Consider the following 7,847-nt stretch of genomic DNA (forward strand, 5'->3'; position numbering starts at 1 on the left):
GCCAAACTCCCTCCTTTCTTCCTCTCTCTTTATTTAACTCTGCATATTTGTTGAGTTTTTGTTAAAAATCCAATTAGGGTAAGTTGAAACTGTCCCAGTGTGAGAACCCTATCCTCCCAGAGCCCAGATAATAACCATCATAATTAAGACTAATCTGCTCTTTCTCCGTCTCTGGCCATGTCCGAATACCATACTTGGGTTCTAAATAGTAGCCATTCTGGGTATGTGAAAAATGTTTTTATTGTATGTGAAATTTCTAAAATGTAGTATGCTTTAAATGCCAGGATGTCATACTGATTTTGACTTTTCATCTAGTAGAATTCGCTGCACTTAACTGAGGAGACCTTTCGAGACCCACGTGTGTCTGACAGATATGCTGTACCCAAATGAACGAATGGCGGGAATCAACGCAATTGCTTACTGCATTCGTTTTTACTAAACAGTATGTTCTAAAGAGTATGTAGTACGATTAGTACACAGTATGTAGTTTAACTAAGTAGATGGCAAGCCAGATTACAGCCACACGCTCACTCTCCCTCTTTCTCTCTCTCTCTCTCGCTCTCTCCTTAAGGTGCCACTGAATCTGTAAATTAAAAAACCTAGTCAGAGATTAAGAGATGGACTTAGATAAGAAAACTAGGAGGGGCAACATTACCTTTACATTTCTCTGAACTTGTTCTCTTTCTATTTCACCTCCCAGTTTTCACACTTGCAGGTCTGACAAAGATTCAATGGTTCTCCAAAAGTAGAACGGGACGGAGAAAAGATGAGATATGGGGGGTAGAATGAGAGGTATGAAGAAAGGAAAGATGGAGAGAAAGTTGGAAGGAGGGAGACAAAGGCAAGAGACACACACACACACACATTCGCCATACCCTAGCTCAAGAACAAAATGTAAATGTAGGCTACAAAAAAGTATACAAAAATAATTCCAGTAAAGATTAAAATGCAACGACTGTTTAGCGTAATGTTGGCTGGCTTTAGGATCATGCGGAGCATCGCTCGGAGAGAAGCCAGGTCACCCGTGATACAAGTCATCCATCCTTGTCTGAGGATGTCGGGAGATGACGTGGAAATCGGCCACTAGGGGCAACGGTGAGCTCTGTTACATTCAAGTAGATTTCAGTTATGCCACCTGGATGGGAATGGTTGATGGGCATAAGCATCTGCCTCCCTGTTCACCCACGACTGCATGGCTAAACATGACTCCAACACCATCACTAAGTTTTCTGTTGGCACAACAGAGGTAGGCCTGATCACCGACAATGATGAGACGGCCGATAGGGAGATCAGAGAACTGGCAGTGTGGTACCAGGACAACAACGTCTCCCTCAATGTGAGCAAGACAAAGGAGCTGATCATGGACTACAGGAAACGGCGGGCCGAACAGGCCCCCATTAACATTGACGGTGCTGTAGTGGAGCTGGTCAAGAGTTTCAAGTTCCTTGGTGTCCACATTACCAACAAACTATCATGGTCCAAACATACCAAGACGTGAAAGAGGGCATGAAAAAAACTTTTCCAGATCCTCAAAAGATTCTACAGCTGCACCATCGAGAGCATCCTGACCGGTTGCATCAAGTCATGGTATGGCAACTGCTCGGCATCTGACCGCAAGGCGCTACAGAGGGTAGTGCGAACGGCCCAGTACATCACTGGGGCCAAGCTTCCTGGCATCCAGGACCTATATAATAGGCGGTGTCAGAGGAAAGCCCATAAAATTGTCAGAACCCAGTCACCCAAGTTATCCTGTCTGGGCTAGGGGGCAGTATTTTCACGGCCGGATGAAAAACGTACCCAATTTAAACAGGTTACTACTCTGGCCCAGAAACTAGAATATGCATATTATTAGTCGATTTGGATAGAAAACACTCTGAAGTTTCTAAAACTATTGGAATGGTGTCTGTGAGTATAACAGAACTCATATGGCAGGCAAAAACCTGAGAAAAATTAAAGCAGGAAGTGGAAAGTCTGAGAATTGTAGTTCTTCTTTTGATTCTCTATCGAAGCTACAGTGTCTGTGGGGTGACGTTGCACTTCCTAATGCTTCCATTGGCTGTCTAAAGCCTTCAGAAAGTGATTTGAGCATTTCCCTGTCACTGGGCAGAGTATAGGAGCTCAGTTTCTGAGTGGTCTGCCTGGCAACAAAGGGATATGCTCGGTCCCACGAGCGCGCACCTCCTTCTTTTTTTTCTCCTTGAATGAATATGCTATTGTCCGGTTGGAATATTATCGCAATTTTACGATAAAAAATACCATAAAGATTGATTTTTTGACTTTCCGTCTCTCATTCCGCACTCGCGCGTTATGCCTTTGGATAAGTGATCTGTACGCACGAACAAAACGGAGGTATTTTTACATAAATATGGATTATTTCGAACAAAAACAACATTTCTTGTGGAAGTAGCAGTCCTGGGAGTGCATTCTGACGAATATCAGCAAAGGTAAGACAATATTTCTAATACTAATTCTGAGTTTAGGTTGCCCCGAACTTGGCGTGTGTCTGAATAGCTCACCGTGATGGCTGAGCTATGTACTCAGAATATTGAAAAATGTGCTTTCTCCGTAAAGCTATTTTAAAATCTGACACAGCGGGTTGCATCCAGGGGTAGTCTATCTATAATTTTTTAAATAATTGTTATATATTTTGTCAACATTTATGATGAGTATTTTTGTAAATTGATGTGCACATTCACCGGACGTTTTGGTTGGAGAAATTTCATTCGGCTGTTTAGGCTCATTGCAGATTCCCGGTCGGAATATTATCGCTTTTCTACGAGATAAATGGCATAAAAAATTGGTTTTAAACAGCGGTTGACATGCTTCGAAGTACAGTAATGGAATATTTAGACATTTTTTGTCACGCCATGCGCCATGCTCGTGACCGTGATGTAGCATTCTGATAGTGTCTAGAACTCACGAACAAAACGTCGCTGTTTGGATATAACGATGGATTATTTGGGACCAAACCTACATTTGTTATTGAAGTAGAAGTCCTGGGAGTGTATTCTGACGAAGAACAGGAAAGGTAAGAACATTTTTCTTATAGGAAATGTGATTTTGGTGAAGGCTGAACTGGGTGGGTGTCTAAATAGCTAGCCCATGATGGCTGGGCTATGTACTTAGAATATTACAAAATGTGCTTCATCCGAAAAGCTATTTTAAAATCGGACATATCGAGTGCATAGAGGAGTAATGTATCTATAATTCTTAAAATAATTGTTATGCTTTTTGTGAACGTTTATCGTGAGTAATTTAGTAAATTGTTAGTAAATTCCCCAGAAGTTTGCGGGGGTATGCTTTTTCTGAACGTCACATGCTAATGTAAAAAGCTGTTTTTTGATATAAATATGAACTTGATTGAACAGACATGCATGTATTGTATAACATAATGTCCTAGGTGTGTCATCAGATGAAGATCATAAAAGGTTAGTGCTGCATTTAGCTGTGGTTTGGATTTATGTGACATTATATGCTAGGTTGAAAAATGGGTGTCTGATTATTTCTGGCTGGGCACTCTCCTGACGTAATCTAATGTTTTGCTTTCATTGTAAAGCCTTTTTGAAATCGGACAGTGTGGTTAGATTAAGGAGAGTCTTGTCTTTAAATAGCTGTAAAATAGTCATATGTTTGAGAAATTGAAGTAATAGCATTTCAAACGATTCAAAAATCGCGCCACTGAATTCAGGTGGCTGTTACGTAGGTGGGACGAATTCGTCCCACATGCGCCAGAGAGGATAATCTAATGTTTTGCTTTCGCTGTAAAGCCTTTTTGAAATCGGACAATGTGGTTAGATTAACGAGAAGTTTATCTTTAAAATGGTGTAAAATAGTTGCATGTTTGAGAAAGTTGAATTATGACATTTTGTTGTTTTTGAATGTTCCGCCCTGATATTTCACGGGACACAGCCAGTGAATAACTTCTAGCCCATAGAAGTTATGTACTGTTTTCTCTGCAACTGCACGGCAAGCGGTGCTGGAGCGTCAAGTCTAGGACCAAAATGCTCCTCAACAGATTCTACCCCCAAGCCATTAGACTGCTGAACAATTCATAAAAATCGCCACTGGACAATTTGCATTTACACACCCCCCCTCGTACACCCCTGCAACTCATTGTTTGTTTGTTACCTATACATAGTCACTTCGCCCCCACCTACATGTACAGACTACCTCCACTAGCCTGCACCACTGCACACTGACTCGGTACCGGTGCCCCCTGTATAGATCCTCGTTATTGATATCCTTATTGTGTTACTTTTTATTATGACTTTTTTTTTAGCCTACTTGGTAAATATTTTCTTCTTCTTGAACTGCACTGTTGGTTAAGGGCTTGTAAGTAAACATTTCACGGTAAAGTCTACACTTGTTGTATTCTGTGCATTTGGCAAATAAAGTTTAATTTGATTTGATTTGATTCCAAAGGTTGCAAGTTCAAATCCAGCAAAAGAAAGCAGTTTTTGATATTTTAACCCTTACCTTAACCATTCAGAGTTAACGCCTAACCTTAAGAATGTTCCTGAGTGGCACAGCGGTCTAAGGCACTGCATCGCAGTGCTAGAGGTGTCACTACAGACCCTGGTTTGATACCGGGCAGTATCAAAACTGGCTGTGATCGGGAGTCCCATAGGGCGGTGCACAATTGGCCCAGCGTCGTCCGGGTTAGGGGAGGGTTTGGCCGGGGTTGGCTGTCATTGTAAATAAGAATTTGTTCTTAAGTGCCTTGCCTAGTTAAGAAAAGGTTAAATAAAAATAAAAATAATAATTTGAGTTAATTCCTGAACTTAACCCTCCTTAAAAATGTGGAGTTAATAAACTAAACTTAACCTCAAACACTTTGAAATTTGACATTTGGAACAACTTTGAAATTTGATGTTTGAGAAACATGGATGAACGTCTTCTTCTGACATGAGACTGTGAGAGCTGGTAGCGGAGAGAAGCTGCCAGCCCTGCACGCCTTTCTCTCACTTTAAAAACAGAGAGCATAGACAGTGCCAGGCAGTTTGCTTTGCCGTCAGCTGTTTAGGCAGTGTGCCGATTGCTTTGAGTTTGATGTCCGCATTTGAACTCGGCCAGCTGTTTTATGCACCGGTTACATTCACATTGATGTCCGCATAGGTGGCACATCCAATAGACTTGGAGAAGATAAGCTTTCCCTAAAGTAAATTGAATTACATTTCCCAAAATTAGCTATAAAATTACTCATTTCTATACATAAATAAATAAAATCATTCAAAATACAACACCATGAGCATGTGTTGGCCACAGGGAATCATTAGCTTCTTTTAAAAATTAGCTGTGGATTGTTTTAAGTGTGCAATCTGGGAAGCACACGTGGCCAATAGCCTACCAAATAGTTGATTGTTGAGTAGCAGCAGTCAGTAAAAAGCAGTTAAATAGGCCTATCGCAAGATTTCTAAATACAATTGTAGGAAAAACTTAGTTAAGAAAGCAAATGGATTTTGCTGAATAGAGAAGACAAAGAAAATAATCTAATCTGTTTCTAGTTATCAAAATTCTCAACTCCCAATTGAGCTAACAGTAGCCTATCTTATTTGCACCAGCAGAGAGCATTGGCTATATCCCAGGTCTTTATTATTGGATCAGTACCATTGGAAAGTTTTTGGGGGACAAGATTAGATGGTTGCAATCAAGACAAGGTCGTTTTTACTGATCTGTTTCAAGTTTCACATTTCAAGTTTAAATGTCATGTGCACAAGTATCGTGAAATGCCTTTCTTGCAAGCTCTAACCCCAACAATGCAGTAATCAATATCAATGTAGTACTAAAAATAGCATGTGTGTCAGTGTGTGTGAGTGTGTAGAGCATGTACACTGTGAGAGTACATGACAGTCCAAAAATAAACATAGACATTAAAGGGTCAACTCAGTATGTGTAGGCATTTTTGTTAACTATTTAGCAGTCTTATGTTTGTTAGTGTCAGCAGATTAGACTTCTAATTTGTCATGCAAAAAAAAATATTGCTTATGTCTCCAGTCATATAAGAAGTAGTAGAATTGCAGGAAATGTGTTTATAAAAGGATACATTTTTCCTGTGCAAAGAAAGGAGAAGAAACGTCTCTGATTAGGCCTATTTTATGTCACTGCAAGCTCAGGCATGCATTCTTCAGAACTGTCTGTTTTGCTAACAGTGATTGAGTTATAGCCTATTATTAGCCTATATTATGACTACGCAATCTACTCATCAGATTAGGAATAGTAGCCTATCTTACATTAGTCTGCAAAAAAACTGCGTCGCCCAAACTTCACACTCACGCGTGGCATTTGAAGTTGGCCTGATAGTGTGTACTACTTCCTCGAGTAAATGACTAAAGTTAGGTTGAGGTTGAATAGTGGTTGACATTGTATATGCTATTCCACTGTAACGGCATGGCCTGAGAGTCAGGAAACAAGTTCAGGGAGTGAGTGTTTTATTAAATAAACGGAACATAATACAAAACAAGAAACACGGACAACGCACAGACATGAAACAGAAACAGAAACAATTGCACCTGGGGAAGGAACCAAAGGGAGTGACATATATATGGAAGGTAATCAGGGAAGTGATGGAGTCCAGATGAGTCTGATGACACGCAGGTGCACGTAACGATTGTGACAGGTGTGCGTGATAATGAGCAGCCTGGTGGCCTAGAGGCTGGAGAGGGAGCACACGTGACAGTACCCCTTCCCCGGCGCGTTCAGCTCCAGCCGCAGGACGCCAAACAAAGGGACGATCCCGGGGATCAGGAGCGGACCGGTCACCCCAAGTTCCCCTGATGCATGGGAACTTGTCACAGGCTGGGGCGCGGGAACTTGACAGACTGGCTGAGGCAAGTAGCTTGGTGATCCGGCTGAGGCATGAGAGCCTGACGTGCCGGTGGAAGCAGGGGAGCCTGGAGATCCGGTGAAGGCATGAAAGTCCGACGAGCCAACTGTAGCAGGGGAGCCTGGCGATCCGGCTGAGGCATGAGAGCCTGTAGCGGTTCCCTTAGGTGAGGCGTCATTCTGTAACGATGTGTGCTAAGAGTCGGGAAGCAAGTTCAGGGAGTGAGTGTTTTAATAAATAAACGGAACATAATACAAACAATAAACATGGACAACGCACAGACATGAAACAGAAACAATGATGCCTGGGGAAGGAACCAAAGGGAGTGACATATGTAGGGAAAGTAATCAGGGAAGTGATGGAGTCCAGGTGAGTCTGACGACACGCAGGTGCACGTAACGATGGTGACATGGGACAATCATTTGTTTTTCAACACCACAATGACCCAACACACCTTCAGGCTGTGTAAAGGCTATTTGACCATGAAGGAGAGTGATGGAGTGCTGCATCAGATGACCTGGCCTCCACTATCACCCGACCTCAACTCAATTGAGATGGTTTGGGATGAGTTGGACCACAGAGTGAAGGAAAAGCAGCAAACAAGTGCTCAGCAAATGTGAGAACTCCTTCAAGACTGTTGGAAAAGCATTCCAGGTGAAGCTGGTTGAGAGATTGCCAAGCGTGTGCAAAGCTCTCATCAAGGCAAAGGGTAGCTACCTTGAAATATGTTTGTTTAACACTTTTTTGGTTACTACATGATTCCATATGTGTTATTTCATAGTTTTGATGTCTTTAGTATTATTCTACAATGTCGAAAATAGTAAAAATAAAGAAAAAATGTTAGGTGTGTCCAAAATTTTGACTGGGACTGTACGTCTCATGTCTGAGCCATTGAATTGCGACTCCACTTTGTACTCGTCCATGTTCCCAGTCACCTTACCGTGGTTAAATGTGGTGGTTCGCGCTTTCGGTGTTGCGCGAATGCTGCCATCTATCCACATTTTTTGGTTTGGGTAGGTTTAAT

This window comes from Salmo trutta, chromosome 24 (assembly GCF_901001165.1).
Source record: "Salmo trutta chromosome 24, fSalTru1.1, whole genome shotgun sequence".
NCBI classification, from domain to species: Eukaryota; Metazoa; Chordata; class Actinopteri; order Salmoniformes; family Salmonidae; genus Salmo; species Salmo trutta.